Here is an 18086-nt window from a genome sequence, read left to right as displayed (position 1 = left end):
GTGTCTATTACAATACACTGTCTATTTAATAATGTAGACAAGCTGGTGAATTTACTGTGTGAAGTGGCCAAAAACCTGAGCTAAATTTAACGCCATTTAAAGTTTGGCAAGCTCCCTCTGTGTAAATGTCAATGAGGGGTGATTTGACTGATAAGCTGGTGTGTTTCATCAGTGAAAGTTTTAATTGCAATTTTATAAGTTGCCTTCCAATTAATTTGTGGTGCTATCAGCTAAGGGTGTACAAAACTGTTCAGTTTCTCCCTGTTTCTCAATTTTTCCAATCCTCAGTTCTTCACATTTACACATACCGGTAAGTTTGCATGTGCTCATGCATAAGTTTATGCATTTTTGTACTTGGATGAAGAACCGCATTGCAGAAGTCAGGGAAGTGTATATTGCCATACGCCAGGAAAACTCCTGACACCTCCTGGTTTTCAGGTGTAAAAATGGCATGGGGGGGGATTTTGCAGAATCGGCAAAATAAAGTCAGGGAAAACCCAGATGTATGGCAATGCAATGGAAAAAGCAGTGGAAAAAGCTCCGAAAGCTTAAAATCAATATTTTTGGAGGAGGTTTCCCCCCAAAAAAGCTCAAAAGTTTTGGGGTCTTCCTTAAAAAGACCTCAACAACTTTGTGGGTATCAGGAATTTTACTTTTGGAAACATGGCAACCCTAATATTTCGAAAGATTTGCCTGTTGCTTTGGAAAGTGATGGTTAGGATGGGTCAGCTTTAAATGCAAGCGAAATTAACTCTCTCCCCCTTCCCTGCTGCCAACAAACAAAGCCTCCAGAACTCTGGAGGACTCTTGAAGGATCTCCTGCTACAGCTCTCCTAACAAGATGTCCCAGCCTGGTTGTAAGCCCAGGACCGGTGGCAACAACCAGCACACAAAGATGTATATTGGTATAGTGGAAATGTGGAAAACAATTTTATTTCGTGGAGTTAGGTGGCATGTCCCTTTCCCTTTAACATCCCCAGTTTGAGGTCTGCTGGATTCTTGTGTTTCACACACCTGTCGGGAGTTTCTTGGGTTCTTCTGTGTTGCAAGTGCTGGCTGGATGCTAGGTGCACTTGATTACATCAAGACAGGCTATAAAAGCCATAGGTGGGAGGGGCCCGGGGAGCTTCCACCCAGATCAAAGGACCTGATGCTGGGAGACTGACAGGTGGGGTCTTTCTCCTGCTGCTTTACCTGGGGCTCCGGGCAGCTGAAGGGGAGATTGGGTAGCCCCTGTCGGGTATGTTTTATGTTGTGCTTTGCATGCCTGCTGTTTATTTGTTAATAAAACTGTTTTGGTTCCCCTTCCACCTCCTCATTCCTTTTGTCCTGATATCCTTGGAAAGAACTGCTGTATTTGGAAGGACAATTGGCCAAAGACATTTTGATGCCTGAAATGGAGCAAAGGAAAGGCCCACTAACACCAACACCCAAAAATCTGAAGTATAGCATCCAGATAACCGTTCCTGCCTTCATCTAGGGATGGGGGAGAATCATAGAATTGTGGAGTTGGAGGGTCATCCAGTCCAACCCTCTGCAATGCAGGAATCTCAACACGTGTTGGTCCCCCATGCAATTTGATTCAGTTTGCATTTAAAGGCAAACTTGCTGAATTTACTTACATGCTTACATGCACGGAAACACAGCCACCCTTTGAAATGGACATTTCTTTGAATCCTGCAGTGCAGTTCTCCAGCCAAGTAATGCGTACAGAAACAGACATATATGTACTAAGGTCTAGTGTGCATATACATGTACAAATGAGTGAAATCAACATGCAAATAAATGTATTATAGTAGGGAAATAGCTTGGGGGAAATGTGTACGCTGGGGGAAATTATGCTAAAATGCTGGTGAATTTTCATTATGACTTTTTTTTGCGGAGGGATCCCTAAAGTGATGCAGAAATGTGGAGAAACCAAAATTACCATGTTTGTCACCCTAAATTCCTCTGCCCAAGGCTGCCTGCTTCACTCTGCCGTGCGGCAGTGCTAACCTTGAAGCCAGATGTCAGGGAACTACCATCAGCTCAGAGGCGAGAGGTGGAAGGGCAGTTGGGTTACAGGGAGCCTCCAAAGATTGTGAGAAGCAGCACTTCCTCTGCGGAGGAGGGAAGCCCCGCCTCCAGTGGGGAGGGGGTGCAGGGCTCGGAGGATGCAAGGGAGAGCCAGAGCACCAAGCATGAACAAAGGGGGGGAGGCAGGTCCCCCTCTGCCCACGCCCTCTCTGCGCAGTCATTTTACGTGCAGAGAGGGGAGGCGTAGGATGGGGGTCAAAAGACTACTCTGCTGGGGAAAGTTTAAGGACCGCCCACTCCCAGATTCTGCTAGCGAATGAGCAGACATGGAATTGAGTCAATCTGCATTGTGAATGTTCTGGACAGATAATAAAGCCTTGAAAAGATCATGGGGAGTCTTGCCTGTTTGCTCTCGAGCAACCACGCCGGCATACACAACACCAGGTTTCTGGACTGTAAAATGTGAAGTCTGTCACGGAGGAAATGTAGCGTGTGGGTGCCACTGGCTTGCGAATGGTGCCGTTTAGAAACACGGGTTTCCTAGCCAGGACGCTCTAACGCTGGAGAGAGGTGGGGAAACCAGTATAAGCTGTGCTGCATTTCCATTTAATGCATGTTGTGTCTGTTTTGATTCATGCTCTAAGCCGCCTTGGGTCCTGCACTGAGAGAAAAGCGAGATATAAAATAAATATACAAGCTGGCGCTTGACAATTACCTCACCGGCCTCACCAGGCCATAGTAAAATGAACCCAGAAGCCTTTTAATTTACAGGCCAAACAAAAGTTTATTTTAATTAAAAGTTAGAAACCAATTTCCACTGGAGATGCCTGGAAGAGAGCCCAGAAAGAAAGGTGGGGGGAGAGACATTATGATATGACAACATAAACCAAAGATAGGTTTTTTTTAATCCATTGGGGAAATGAATCTGAAATAAGACAAGGGCATGTAAAGAAGAGTGCTTGATAAGCTGTGCAGTGCAGAAAATAACTTGCTACAAGAAACAAGGTGTGTGATTAGGGGGAGGTGGGAGTTGTGTGAACATGCCTTCTATGCAGCATGTCAGGTTTTCTGGAGTACCAGAAATATTCTCTTCCCTCAAAAAGTAGGATTGGGGCAGGGGTACCAGTTCCTGGGGGCAAGCCCTTTTAGGCCTCCTCAATATTTTGGGGGGTGAGAGTTGTTGGCCGCCCCCCCATCACCCTTGCAAAACTCTGGATGGGCGGATCCTGAACCCAGGTATGCTAGATGTCAGTGCAAAGCAAGCCTCATGCTGGCAGGTGGCAACGTGGCGAAGGCTTTTGTTGGACTGCCACTTTCATCAACCATCCCCCCTTTGCAGGCTTTGTGGTCTGGGAAGATGGCAGCTGTGGGGAGCTAGCCATTATCTGCCGAGAGGAGTTTGAAACAGGAGGATCTCCGGTTGAGTCTCTCATCCTGACTCAGCCAGAGATAACACTGGGCAAGTGTATGTCTCCAAAAAGGGGCATTTCAGGGGTGTGATGCGCATGGAACACAGCAGGGAGAGACTTGGCTTCCATTCCAGATTCCATTTAGCTTGGTCACATCGTCTAGCAACCAAGCAGAAGCTGCAGGGCCAAGAAAGGTGGTGAAAGTCAAACTCTATTTTGAACGCTTGTTTTCCCTTTGCTCTGCCGGCTATAGGCCCACTCCCAGGTGGAGTTTGGAGTAGGAGTAAGTCACGCCAGCTTAATTTGCCCCAGTGTAAATTGTGCTGGCTGCCTATAGTTTGGAACACCCTGCCCATCCAACAAGATCTCACACGCAGAACCATCTGCTAGGGCACGTATATAGAGTAAATACAATTAAGAATACTTACATCCTGAGACTTGAATGGAATGCTTTAAAAAGCCCAATCTTTTGATGGCCTGCATTTTGTTTCTCTGCCTGACTTCTTCCGCATTCTCCAAGCAAGAAAGAATGAAGCTTTTCCTTTATTCTGCTTTGGAGGTCTTGTTTTGTGTCCCTGGCTGTTTGAAGGAAAGATGTAAGAAGTCTGGTGGCCCAAAGGTCTGTATCGGGACTGGTGCTTTTAAACTTGTTTATGAATCATCTGGAGCTAGGGGTGAGCAGGGAAGTGGCTCGGCTTGCTGATGTGGTTAAAAACAAAAAATATTTTTTTAAATTATTATTTTTTAAAAAATCTGAACTTCATATACAGCAATGGAGTATGAATTTAAAAATGGAAAGTGTAATGCTGGTATTTAACAAAAGAGGTTTAAAGACTCCCTCAAGGCAAATCTTAAAAAGTATAGTATATACATACATATATATGTTTGTGTGTGTGTGTGTGTGTGTGTGTGTGTGTGTGTGTAGTATAAACACCGTCAACTGGGAAACACTGGCCTGCAAGCACTCCAATTGGAGAACAGCCTTTACCAAAGGTGTCATGGACTTTGAAGACGCTTGAACCCAGGACTAAAGGGAGAAGCGTACTAAGAGGAAGGCATGCTTGGCAAACCCTCAACATGATCAACTCCCGCCTGGAAACCTATGTTCCCACTGTGGAAGGACGTGTGGATCCAGAACTGGCCTCCACAGTCACTTATGGGCTCACTGTTAAAACCGTGTGTATGGAAGACAGTCTTACTCGGCTACAAGTTATCACCAAAGAAGATGAAATAGTGGAAAGAGATATTGGGGTCATGGTGGATAGCTCAATGAAGATGTCGACCCAGTGTACAGCAATTGTGAAAAAGGGAGGAGAACATAAGAAGAGGCTTCTGGATCAGGTCAATGGTCATCTAAGTCCAGCTTCCTGTTCTCAAAGTGATTGACCAGATGCCTTGGGGAACTTGCAAGCAGGTTCTGAGCACAAGAACACTCTGCTCGCCCGTGGCTTCCAGCGACTGCGGAGGCAGAACATTGCCATCACAGCTAACAGGCCACTGAACCACAGAGCTCTTTGAATTGTAAAGTTGGGAGGGACCACCAGGGTCATCTTGTCCAACCATCTGCAATGGGGCTCAAACCCACAACCCTGATATTAAGAGTCTCAGGCTCTGCCAAAGAGGGTCAAAACTAAGCCAAATATGGAATACTGCCTTTCATTTATACGTATTCATGGTGCAAAAGCATGTGGAATATTTTGTACAGTTCTGGTTGCCATACCTCAGAATGAATATAGGAGGACTGGGGATTGTGCAGAAAAAAATGTAACTAAAAATATTAAGGCATCAGAGCAAAAGGAAAAAAGGATCACACCGAAAGGAGCTGGGTTAGTTACTTGATTCCCCTCCTCTCCTGCTTCTGCTTGTGCCATCACACAAGCGTGGTGACCAGATTGTTGAAAGCCTCTGTTTTACTTGACCCCATCTGTGCCTGCCTATTGGTGAGTAATGAAAATGGCTTTATTCGAGCATGTTTCTACTTAAATGCCACCTCCTTTGATAGGGTTTCCCCTGCTGCTATTTGTATAACTTGCAGGCCATTTTCTTTGCAATTTTCTTGTTTTGATTTTTCAATTGTGAGCACCTTTTGTGCAGAAAGGTGGGATAAAAACTGTTGCAAGAGATAAATGAATGAATGAACCCCCGGCACATTCTTCCTATGCATAATGCACAAGCAGGCATATTACACCCTTATCCGGAATGGACTCCAAAGCTAAAATAAGCCACGCAGATGCTACTGAAATAATGGAATGCTTATGATCCGAGTCCAATGTATATTAATCAGAAAGGAGTCGGGAATTAATGGCATTTCTCTATTACTTGGGATTTATAAAGCACCTAATAGATTTCTCCTGTGCAAACAGTAAAGCAACCTATCTGCCATATTTAATCAAGATGAAACATTAGAGCTAATTTTTGTTAAAGGGAACCCACTCGCGTGCATATTACTTAGCTGTCCTGATTTATAATATAAAATGACTGCTGGAATCAATTCCTGGGAATAAAACCTAAAATAGTGCTTTAAAAAAAATCAATATGAGTTCTCAGTCCCGTCCCCCCCCCCCCCAAACATTTGTGAATGTGGGAGATGTGAGCGAGCCATTGAATACAAATTGACTTGGCCGACAAGCCGGCTGCTAAATATAAGTACACATTGCCCACAGTGCTCTGGTTCATCTCAGACACACAGGCCCATCTGTGTGTGCAGCCTTGAACCAAAGAAAGAGAAATTGTTTTATGGATTGATTCTTCCCTCTTATTAGGATCTGTATCATAGAAGATAAAGCTTAAAGCCATCCTAGTTTGTCCTTTGCTTTCACTCTCTCACACTCTTCCTAAACTGGTTCCTCTCCCTTCCCAAGGGGCCAATTTGGCTGGTGGTGCAAATGAGGGCAACGCCATTCATATCCAGAGCTTTTGACAGAGTAGAATAAACTCAGCTATTCCAGAGATAAATCGGATCAGTCCTTACCTACAGGGGATGCAAACCTATTTTGGAAATTGGTCTTTGAAAAAGTTTGTTCTGTTACAGGACAGGTAGTGCCACTTGATCTGAGGTTAACGTTATTACATCTGTTTATAAATGACCATAAGAGTGCATTGCTTTGTTGTTTAGTTGTTTAGTCGTGACCCCATGGACCAGAGCACCTCAGGACTCCTGTCTTTCACTGCCTCCCACAGTTTGGTCAAAGTCATGTTAGTAGCTTCGAGAACACTGTCCAACCATCTCTTCCTCTGTCGTCCCCTTCTCCTTGTGCCCTCAGTTTTCCCCAACATCAGGGTTTTTTCCAGGGAGTCTTCTCTTCTCATGAGGTGGCCAAAGTATTGGAGCCTCAGCTTCAGGATCTGTCCTTCCAGTGAGCACTCAGGGCTTATTTCCTTAAGAATGGATAGGTTGCACCTCTCCAGCACCATAATTCAAAAGCATCAATTCTTCGGTGATCAGCCTTGTTTGTGGTCCAGCTCTCACTTCCATACATCACTACTGGGGAAACCATAGCTTTAAAGTGCATTGCTAATCCTTTTCATGTCTGCAGCTCAAAATATAATTACACAGTATTGGTTGGCATCCGCCTGTCTTGGGACACAAGTGCGCCTTTGGGGGCGAAGTCAAACTCTTGGAAGGTTACAGCACCTGCTGTGGCTATAGAGGCCGGTATGGGAGAGACATGTTTTGTTGCAGCCGGGGAAGATTAAGGTGTCCGGTTGCACTGCTGCAGATGCACCATGGCGTTTCTTCTCTCTGTGCTACTCTAGCAGTTGTTCCTCCTCTGGTTACTGTTATGGATGGAAAACAGCTGTTAACACTAGAGGCATGTTGGACTAGACTATGCAATATAGCCCTTATGGAGAAACTAACGCAGCATCCTAGGGCTCATCTAGGTTTCCTTTTGTGCTGTGTTTCTAGGCACAGGTCTGGGTTTTAATGCTTCATGTCCAATTGTGTTTTGTTTTATTTTTGTCCTGACACTGTTCCTAGGAAAACCCGCTCTTTAATGCTGAGTCAGAGCAAATGACCATTGGGTTTTCCATGGATTACTGTTTGCTCCAATTGAGCAGCAAAATGCAGGTTCTCCCCAGAAAAGCTCTGGGAGGGGGGAAAACAAAATACTCAGACTCAGAACTTTAAAGTGTGGACTTGTGCCTGAAAATCGCAGTGCAAAATGAAGTCTGGATGAGCCCTTAGATTACTCAGGAATACAAAGACCAAATATGATTTTGAAACCTCCCAGGTGAGAAAGGATAGCCCTAGTTTAGCCAATTAGCATCACATTTTGTCTGGTTCACTGCATAGACAAACCACTAGCAGGTATTTTGTGATTTTGCTGTTTTATATGGTTTTGACTTTTGACTTACTGTACTGTTATTGCATCTTACTTTGTATTAATATGCTGTTCACTGCTTTGGCGGCCTCTGGTGCAAAATGCAGTATATAAATGACGTAACACAAAAATAAATATTGTAAAATGCTTTTTTTGCATCTGAGAGATGCTTTTTTTGCATCTGAGAGATGCATCGGAAAATTCAGAGAAGCGCAGTATCCAAAGGATAAATGTGCTCAACCCAAAGATGAGATCAGGAGGGGCAGATCAGTTTCATTCATATTAGACTTTGTTCCTATTAGACTTCAGCCCAGTATACCTGAAGGAGTGTCTCCACCCCCATCGTTCTGCCTGGACACTGAGGGTCAGCTCTGAGGGCCTTCTGGTGGTTCCCTCACTGCAAGAAGTGAAGTTACAGGAAACCAGGGAGAGGGCCTTCTCAGTAGTGGCGCCTGCCCTGTGGAATGCCCTCCCATCAGATGTCAAGGAAATAAACAACTATCTGACTTTTAGAAGACATCTGAAGGCAGCCCTGTTCAGGGAAGTTTTTAATATTTGAAGTTTTATTCTGTTTTTAATGTTCTGTTGAAAGCTGCCCAGAGTGGCTGGGGAAACACAGCCAGATAGGTGGCGTAAAAATAATAATTTATTATTATTATTGTTGTTGTTGTTGCTGCTGCTGCTGTTGTTGTTGTTGATATTATTATTAAGATCAAACTCCTCCAGCATCCCTAGTAGGTACCTCCCTGTTCACAGCACATCCAGCATTGTTTTTCTGATTCGATGGTCTTCTTTTATGGTGGCATTTACCAGTTTTTCCTGACTGAGCACCACCAACTAGAAAGGATATTGTGGACCCAACTTGCAGCTCTTTGACTTCATTTCCCACATCCTATCTGTCTCTGCTATGCAAAATGTGCGCTGTTGTGTCTAAAGATTAAATGGTAGAGCAATCACCAAGGATGGATATTGCTGAAGGAACTATTGCACTTTCCATTGTTCATAAAGGTTCTCCCTATAGATACATTTCCACAGAGTGTTTTAAAGCCTTCCTAATCACAGCTGAAAACTGCATAAAACATTTAGGGCCATAAAGACATTCCCATTTAAATTTTCAGCTTCATTGCAGGGCCATCTTTCCCCCAATCACAGAGTGCTCCCTATTGTGCCAATTAAGGTGTTTAAAACTCTGGGTTGCCATGTCGCCATAAAGGAGGAAGTGGAACAATTTTGCCATGGCTGCATAATTGTGTACAAAAGCTGCAACGATGAATTTACAACCTCGGCCCTTTACAGTAGTCTCTGGTGCCTTGAATAATTTTATTACTGGATCTGGCTCACTTGATAAAGGAGTCTGGTTTCATCATCTATCATTGTTGGAGACTGGAGAGGAGGGCAAATCAAATTTCAAATCCTTCTGGGAGACTCTTTATCACTTCCCTGTGTAAATATGAGGACATCAGCAGCTTGAACAACCCTAAGCCTTCTGGGTGAAATGAAATTGGAAAGTGCAAGTGATCAACGGTGATTTTCCTGGCTTAAATGTCAAGAGCAAGTGTACATTCTAGGGGTAGTGTTTTTTCCAGAACAGTTTTGACGGGGAGGAAATGTATGAGTCTCTCAAAGTCCAACAATACCATTTGTTTTAGAAGTCCATGGTGCTAATAAAATCCAAAACATTAAAACTGCCTCATGAACAATGCCTTCAGCGAGTGTAAAAGTTCGTTATATCTCAGCTGGGCATTGTAGAACACTTCAGACAGGACTCTTAAGAGCTAGGGGTCAGTAAATGGGTCGAATTCAGTTTCTCTCAGGCTCCCATTCTTCCAGTCGTAAGTTCAGTTATCCACATTCCAACATCCATTTCCAAAATGGCTGCCGTGCTCTCATGCAAGAGGAAAATGGAAAGTCCCAGTTTTATCAGGACATTTGAGAGGTATGCAGAATTCTCTTGGTAAATGATCATTTAGCTCAGGCTTCCTCAACCTCGGCCCTCCAGATGTTTTTGGCCTACAACTCCCATGAACCCTAGCTAGCAGGGCCAGTGGTCAGGGATGATGGGAATTGTAGTCTCAAAACATCTGGAGGGCCAAGGTTGAGGAAACCTGGTTTAGCTCATTTAGCCCCCTTGTTTTTGTAATTTATTTACTACTACTACTACTACTACTACTACTACTACTACTACTACTACTATTATTATTATTATTATTAATATACCACCCTATACCCTCAGGTCTCAGGGCAGATCACAGAATAAAATCAGACTATAAAACCACAAAGTACTTAATTGAAATAAAAACAACAACAACCCAATAACACGCCCCAACACATCTTAAAATGGCATAGAATGGCCTTCCAAGCGGTCTTTGTCCTGCTGTGCTGATTCCCGCCTCACTGCTGGTCTGATTTTTAAGCAGAATTTTATTTCATTTTGTTTTTTAAATGGCTGTCATTTTTTTAAAAAATCATTGTATTGCCTCTTATCTGATTTATATATGACTTTATTGTGGTATTTTTTGTTTGTTTTATGGAGTGGCTATTTTTATTGTGGATTTTATTGTGGAAATATGAGGTACAAATGTGACAAATGCATAATAAGGATGCCTTTAGACTCATTTTTGATGCTTCAGGTGTCTGAAAAGAGGAATTTTCAGATGATAAGCATAATTATCAATATTGTTCACCAATGAAAATACATACCATTGTAGAATGATTAAGAAAAGTATAGAATACAGTGTTGCTTACAAGCCAGCCTACCATTCGAGTGGTCAACGTAACTTACAAAATGGTAGATTTAGTCCTTGCTTATGAGCTTCTGGAAATTCCAATATAATATTCAACCCTATGTTTCCTTTCGCCAAACTCTATTGAGACATCACTTAATGTCACTTCTATTTCCTGTACATTCTGTTTACTGTATTTTCCTCCCCCTCCCCTTGTTTTTCTTGTCCGAAAATATTTGCTTTGATGTATTAATATATACATGGAAATAAAAAGAAAGAAAGAATGCAAAATAATGATCAGGACACGCTCCGACTGGTCTTGCTGTCAAGGTACAATAGATCTTTATTTGGTGTAACTACCTTGACAGCGAGCTGTGCTAGACAGAAACCAGGTAATCATTGGGCTGAACAAAAGATATATTCAGCGGCATGTCTCTCATTTTCCTGCCATTCATGGTCTGTGAGTAAATGAAATAAGCCTGTGTGAAATGACAACCAGAAGCTCTTTAGTGTGGTTTACACGGCTGTGTCAGCTGCAATGCACAGCGTGTTGTGACACTGAATGTATGTGTTGCTGCTGCGCATTTCCAAGTGAAGAAAGTCCACTTCTTCCTCTAAGCCAGGCATGGAGAACTTGTTATGCTCCAAATTATTACAAATCTAGTCAGAAACGAATTCCAGACCTAAGGTGGACTTTTCATTTCCTCCACAATCCAAGGAATCTGGTTTCTACTTCTTCTTAACAGATATGCAGACTTAAAAAAACCCCAGTCCTTTGTCTTATAAGTTTAATAATAACTATGATAGACTTGTGGCATTTTCCAGAGGGATACTCGTGTTAGGCTCTTGTAGCAAGAACAAAGGAGAGTCTTGTGGTGCCTTAAAAATATTGTAAAATATTGTAACATTAAGGAATACTGAGTGATGTTGGATTGAAATTAAGGGGTTATCAGCTGTAATGGTCAAAAGGATATGAAAAAATAGTTCTTTTTTGTACATAAGTAAAAGTATAAGTTACAATAATTTAAGAAGATGGATAGAAAATAAGGTTTGTAGCTGTAATGCTATGAGATAAGGATTTGCTGGATGAACAATTTGAACTGGAATACAAGAAGGGGAGGTATGAGGAGGTCAGGGAAATATGTTATTGGAAAATATGATATGAAATTTATGTGTTTTTAATATTTTTTCTTTTTAATTTTTTTCTCTTTTTTCTTTTTCTTTTTGCTTTGTATAAAATGGAAAAGCTTAATAAATATCTTTTTTAAAAAAAAGACTAACAGACTTATTATGGCATAAGCTTTTGTGGACTACAGTCTACAGAGAATAGAACTTGTACAGTGGTACCTCAGGTTAAGTACTTAATTCGTTCCGGAGGTCCGTTCTTAACCTGAAACTGTTCTTAACCTGAAGCACCACTTTAGCTAATGGGGCCTCCTGCTGCTGCCATGCCACCAGAACACGATTTCTGTTCTCATCCTGAAGCAAAGTTCTTAACCCAAGGTAATATTTCTAGGTTAGCGGAGTCTGTAACCTGAATCGTATGTAACCCAAGGTACCACTGTACTCCTGGATTTGAACGCGGCAAAGGAGATTCCGACTAAACATTAGGAAGAACTTTCTGGTGGTAAGAGCTGTTTGAGTGCGAAATGGACACCATGGAAGTTGGTGGACTCTCCATCAGAAGTTTTAAAATGGAGGTTGGATGGCATCTGAGAAGGATTCCTTAGCTGTAATTCCCGCACTGCAGGGAGTTGATCCCTTCAGCTCTAAAATTCTATGAAATATATTGCTGGAACCCCATTCCCATCAGCCTCAGCTAGCATGGCCAATGGTCAGGGGTTGATGGGACTTGTAGTCCAACAACATCTGGAGGCACAAAGATTTCCCATTCCTGCTCTAGGATCTCATAGGATTTGGGCATTTGCAGGAGTAACATTTCCTAGAACCAAGACTACTGCAGGTTTGAGGGGACACTGGGAAAAGGGTCTTCTCTGTTGGCTGTTTGCAGTATGGTAGCGCTGCAGAGAGCTTGCTGGGGAGACCATGCATTAAAAATAAAATGACTCAAAAATAACTTAAACAAGGTTTTAATAAGAAAAACAAAAACTCCTTTTACACTAAATACATTAACAACCAAACCAGACCCAACCACCAACCCATCCCCCACGGTAATGGGAGAGCTAGGTGCTGCTCCTTATATACTACACCCAAATGCTGACACACCTTAATCAAATACAATTCAGCAGCACCTGCTATGTTTCACAGCTGTAAAGCTGGGTCTCGTTATCTTGCTCTGGCCCTTGCTCTGGCCCCTTAAAGACATACACATCGGGTGGAACAATGATGAACCTTTACATTTAAAGAAACCATTCAACATTCTCCAGGCCCCTCATCCTAGCTGCTCGCCCCCTTCTGTTGCCACAGTTTCTTTTTCTCGACTGAAAAGTGCCTCTTCCGTTTAAGAGGTCCAGCCCACTCCTGCAACCCTTGACTTCAAAGCAGTGAGGGAAGAGTCTGACTGTACTGTGATTTCTGCAATGGAGTCCTCTGAATCAGAGGACAGCAGGGCAACATGCTTGGCCTCATCTCACAAAAGTGCTTCTGGGGTTGGCCCTGTGTGCAGTGGCGGAGGAAGAGGAGTGCGGGGGAGCGCACTGCCCAAGGCAGCACGATCCCGGTGGGGTGCCGTCATGGCTGGGGGCCCCCCCGCGCTGGGCGCCACGCCCCCAGGCGGTGTGCCACGCCCCCGGGGTGTCACCAGCCACGCCCACGCCTGCTCTCCGCCCCCCGGTGCTGGAGCATGAAGCTCCGCCACTGCCTGTGTGCAATTCTCCTTCTGATCCAGAGTCTTCAATCTCACCCACTGAAGAAGGGACATCGACTCCCAGGAGCATGTCAGAAAAGGGGGGCTGTTTTGCCCAAGTGTCTCTGGACAGAAGGGGCGCTTCCAGACAACACCAAAATATGTTGACAAGTGCAGGTCAGGTATTAGCACCCTACATCCTTGATCGGTTACCCCCCTCCTTGAAAAAAATATTCTGGCCCAGCCTTCCAAACTCTGAGAGACGATTAATGAATCTAGCCATTTCTTTTTCATTTCCTATAATTCCCCAAATCTAGCAGCACTAATGGGGGATTGTGGGAAATTAATAGGGTGGCTAGATCCAGATGCTTGAGGTGCTGCCAGGTCAGCTGACCAGGACCCACTGACAAAGGAGGGGACCCAGCAGAGGACACTTTGCTCAGGGGTTGCTCAAAATTAGAAACAAGGGGCTCTCTCAAAACTATTTTCCAGGACAGGTGGAAAACAGATTGCGCAAATGTTATGTACTAAGCTTGGATCCTAGAACAATAGGCAAGTAGGATCCTAGAATGCAACAACTGATTGGCTTGCAGGAAAAGACCAATCAGGCTCCAGGAGGAAGTTAATCAGCCTATTGGGCTGGTAGGATCGTAGAATGCAACAACTGATTGGCCTGCAGTAAAAGACCAATCAAGCTCCAGGAGGGAAGCAGAATCAGCCAATCAGATGGGACTCATTGGGTAAATAATGTATATTAAAGCCTGAGGTCTGGGGGGCAATTCAATCACTGTTTTACAAGCTGCAATAAAGAGCATGAAATCACTACAGGACCCTGAGTATATTTCAGCAAATTTTGCACAGAACAAGGCTACTGCATGTAAAGAAGCAACACTAACATGTTCTGTTGCCATCTGGGGACCTTTCATGTCTCTGAAATCCTTCCTAACACTAATGTTAGGAGGAGAGTGGGGAATAAATCAGACTTTTGCAAATACAAGACTATTCTATTTGCCTTGTCGAGTCACAAATTCCTACTAGCAGTCTTGTGTGACTTTTAATTTTACCAGAGGAGAACCAGTAATTATTTGTAGTTTATCTTACCTGCAGAAAGGATTCTCAAGGTGCAAACTAATTAGGCCTTTAAATAAACTGATTGTCCAGCTAATAAATGATCACATTTTCTAATCATGGGGAGATTTATGCTACTTTATTTGAACCTCGTTGCCAGGAGTAGAAACCACGGTAAATCACTAGAAAGGAAATGTCTCGATTCGATTAATTAGAGGGATCTCTGCAAACAGCAGCCAGGGTGGAACACATTTCAGAAGGCACACAACAGAAACCAATATGATGAATACAAGCATGTTGGGCACAAGCAATCTAGTGAGATGAATGTGTTGATAAATTTAAAAACTGGAATGTGTACTTGCAGCGGAATGAAGTGAAAATGAGCTAGTAGTGATCTAAGGTGGGCTTACCACTTCCAACTTCAGGTGTGGGGTAGCATTATGGAAGGCTCTCCCATGATGGGGGGAACAGAACAAAATATATTTCTGGAAGTAGAACATAAGGTTATCAGGGTGCAAGACTCTAGCACAGCCCTTTCTCTGCTGGGTTGTTTTTTCTCCCCTACTTGCAAGGTTTGTTTTCGTTTTTGCAGAGGGGGGTATTCATAACTGCGGAGAGTACATTTGTTGTTGTTGTTGTTGTTTAGTTGTTTAGTCATGTCCGACTCTTCGTGACCCCATGGACCAGAGCATGCCAGGCACTTCTGTCTTCCACTGCCTCCCGCAGCTTGGTCAAACTCAGGTTGGTAGCTTCGAGAACACTATCCAACCATCTTGTCCTCTGTCGAGAACACTATCCAACCATCTTGTCCTCTGTCGTCCCCTTCTCCTTGTGCCCTCCATCTTTCCCAACATCAGGGTCTTTTCCAGGGAGTCTTCTCTTCTCATGAGGTGGCCAAAGTATTGGAGCCTCAGCTTCACGATCTGTCCTTCCAGTGAGCACTCAGGCCTGATTTCCTTCAGGATGGATAGGTTTGATCTTCTTGCAGTCCACGGGACTCTCAAGAGTCTCCTCCAGCACCATAATTCAAAAGCATCAATTCTTCGGCGATCAGCCTTCTTTATGGTCCAGCTCTCACTTCCATACATCACTACTGGGAAAACCATAGCTTTAACTATACGGACCTTTGTTGGCAAGGCGATTTCTCTGCTTTTTAAGATGCTGTCTATGTCTGTCTGAAGTGCTACAGTACTCTTATTGCTGCAGGACTCTACCACTTCCTTTGCAGAAGAACAGCACAAGAGCTTGCTGGATCAGGCCAAGTGCCCACCTAGTTCCGCATCCTGTGAGAAATCTGCAAGTCTGCCCTCCTTTGGCTTCCAGCAGCTGCTATTTAGGAGCATTAATACCTCTCACCATGAAAGCAGAACATTCGCCTCAATCATGGCTAGCAGCAATTGGGAGACTTACCCTCCATGAATTTGTCTAATCCTCTTTTAAAGCCATCCAGCTTAGTGGAAACTGGTTCCATAGTTTAACTAGGCACTGCATGAAGATGTTTGTGTCCTGAATCTTCCAACATTTTGCTTCATTCAGTGCCCATGAGATTTAGTATTACAAGGGAGAGAAAAAACTTTTCCCTATCTAATTTCTCTATGCCATGCATACTTTTATAATCTTCTATCAGGTCACCTCTTACTCACATTTTCTCTGAACTAAATACAGTGGTACCTCGGGTTACATACGCTTCAGGTTACATACGCTTCAGGTTACAGACTCCACTAACCCAGAAATAGTACCTTGGGTTAAGAACTTTGCTTCAGGATGAGAACAGAAATCGTGCTCTGGCGGCGCGGCAGCAGCAGGAGGCCCCATTAGCTAAAGTGGTGCTTCAGGTTAAGAACAGTTTCAGGTTAAGAACGGACCTCTGGAACAAATTAAGTTCTTAACCCGAGGTACCACTGTAGCCCCAAATGCTGCAATCTTTTCTCATAGCACAGTTGTTCCATTCCTTAGATCAGGTGTGCTATCTATGCAGAGCCGAACCCCCCTAATTTTCACTGAGGGGGGCAGACCCCCTCAATATTCTGCAGCAGGACGGGCCCTATCAGGCCCTCCCATGGTTGTGACTAGGCCCCGTTGGATCTTTCGTGGGTTGCGACAGGCCCCATCGGACTTCCTCCTACCATGTGACATCACACATGTGCCAGGCTCTCAAAATGTTGAACAGAACCCAGCACACCTGCCCTTGATCCCCTTGGTTTCCCAGCTCTACAATATCCTTTTTGAGATGAGGTGACCAGTACTCTACACAGTATTCAAAATCTTGTTGCGCCATAGAGCTGTATAACAGCATTATGATGTCAGCGATTTTATTTTCAGTTCTATTCTCTTTCTGTTGCCTGTGCAAATGGCAGGCTCGGAATTCTTCAATTCTAGGGTAGATTCTTTTCTGTTCCAAAAGTATATCATGGAGTGGACAGGACGCAAATGCCAAGAAAAATCCTATTATCTACACAGCATACCTTGGTTCCAATAATTGCTTTATGGGAAGTAATTAGAATTAATTAAGGTAACGAGCCATCGGTGGCCACCCATGACTTTTCCTTAATGATTAGTTCTATGTGGCAGAAACTCTCTGAGAATTTCTATCCCATCATAGGCTCAGAAAGTCTGTGGGCTGGAGTGTGCGTTTTCTCTGATTGTTTGAGAAATCTCACCTCTGTGGAACCTGAGGCAGCAAATGGATAGCTGGCTTTTTGCACCTGCTTCAGAAGTTGGTACGGAAACCCTAATGCAGTTTAAATGAAGAGAGAGCCCAGCTGGCAAAGAAGAACCTCTGGCAGGGTGTAAGAGTGTTTGGAGAGGGGGCAGAGGCTGTCAGCTGGTGATGTTTGGTGTTCAAAGAGGGAGGTGATACATAGGGATGGGTGACTCTGTCAATTCTCTCAGTTCATTTCTCCACTGAAGTTCAAATCTCAACATCTTAGACAGCAGTCTACAATTGATTGCTTGTTTTAAAAAGCTCATTCAAATTCAGCTGCATTTTACTGTCAATTTCTCCTAATATGCAGACACGTGTGTGTAAGCAGTACAAAACAATTGTCCCTTAGATGCTCAGTTGGTAGAGTGTGACACTCTTAATCTCAGAGTAATGGGTTCGAAGCCCAGGTTGGGCAAAAGATTCCTGTGTTATCAGAGGGTTGGACTAGATGACTCTCACGACCCCTTCCAATTCCATGATTCTAGCTCTCTAGTTCTTCTTATGCTATTTTCACTTATATATGCATTTTATGCACACAAAAGTATCTGCATTTGTGCGTGTGTTGTGGCTTTCCGGTGTTTATCCAAATCACCGATCTGCTGTCAGGCATAAATGATTACTCAAGCCTCGGTCGGAGCAACATATGAACTACACTGTTGGTTTGCAGTTCATGATATTGACCCGCCGTGAATATTTATAGTGCCTTTCTTTTGCTTTGATCCTCAGCCTTGATTAATGGGAAGCATTCCCTGACACACTCCAGACAAAATAGCCCCACTGGGACATGCCTTCTTCCGGGTAATGATTCTCTCCTGGCAGACGATCAAACTTACACCAGGATTCCTGCATCTGCAGAGCTGGACTAAAAAGCAAGTGTGATGGGGGAAAGGCTTCCATGTGAAATTCCAGCATTTCCATGAATTTGTTCTCCACAGAAACCCACCTTTTAAAATATACACAACAATGAATACTGTGTACAGTTCTGGGCATCACAACTTAAGAAGGATGTTGACAAGCTGGAACGTGTGCAGAGGAGGG

Source organism: Podarcis filfolensis (genome assembly GCF_964270895.1).
Source record: "Podarcis filfolensis genome assembly, chromosome: 4".
In the NCBI taxonomy this organism is placed as follows: Eukaryota; Metazoa; Chordata; class Lepidosauria; order Squamata; family Lacertidae; genus Podarcis; species Podarcis filfolensis.
The sequence above is the reverse complement of the archived record's forward strand: the minus strand, read 5'-3'. Positions refer to the sequence as shown.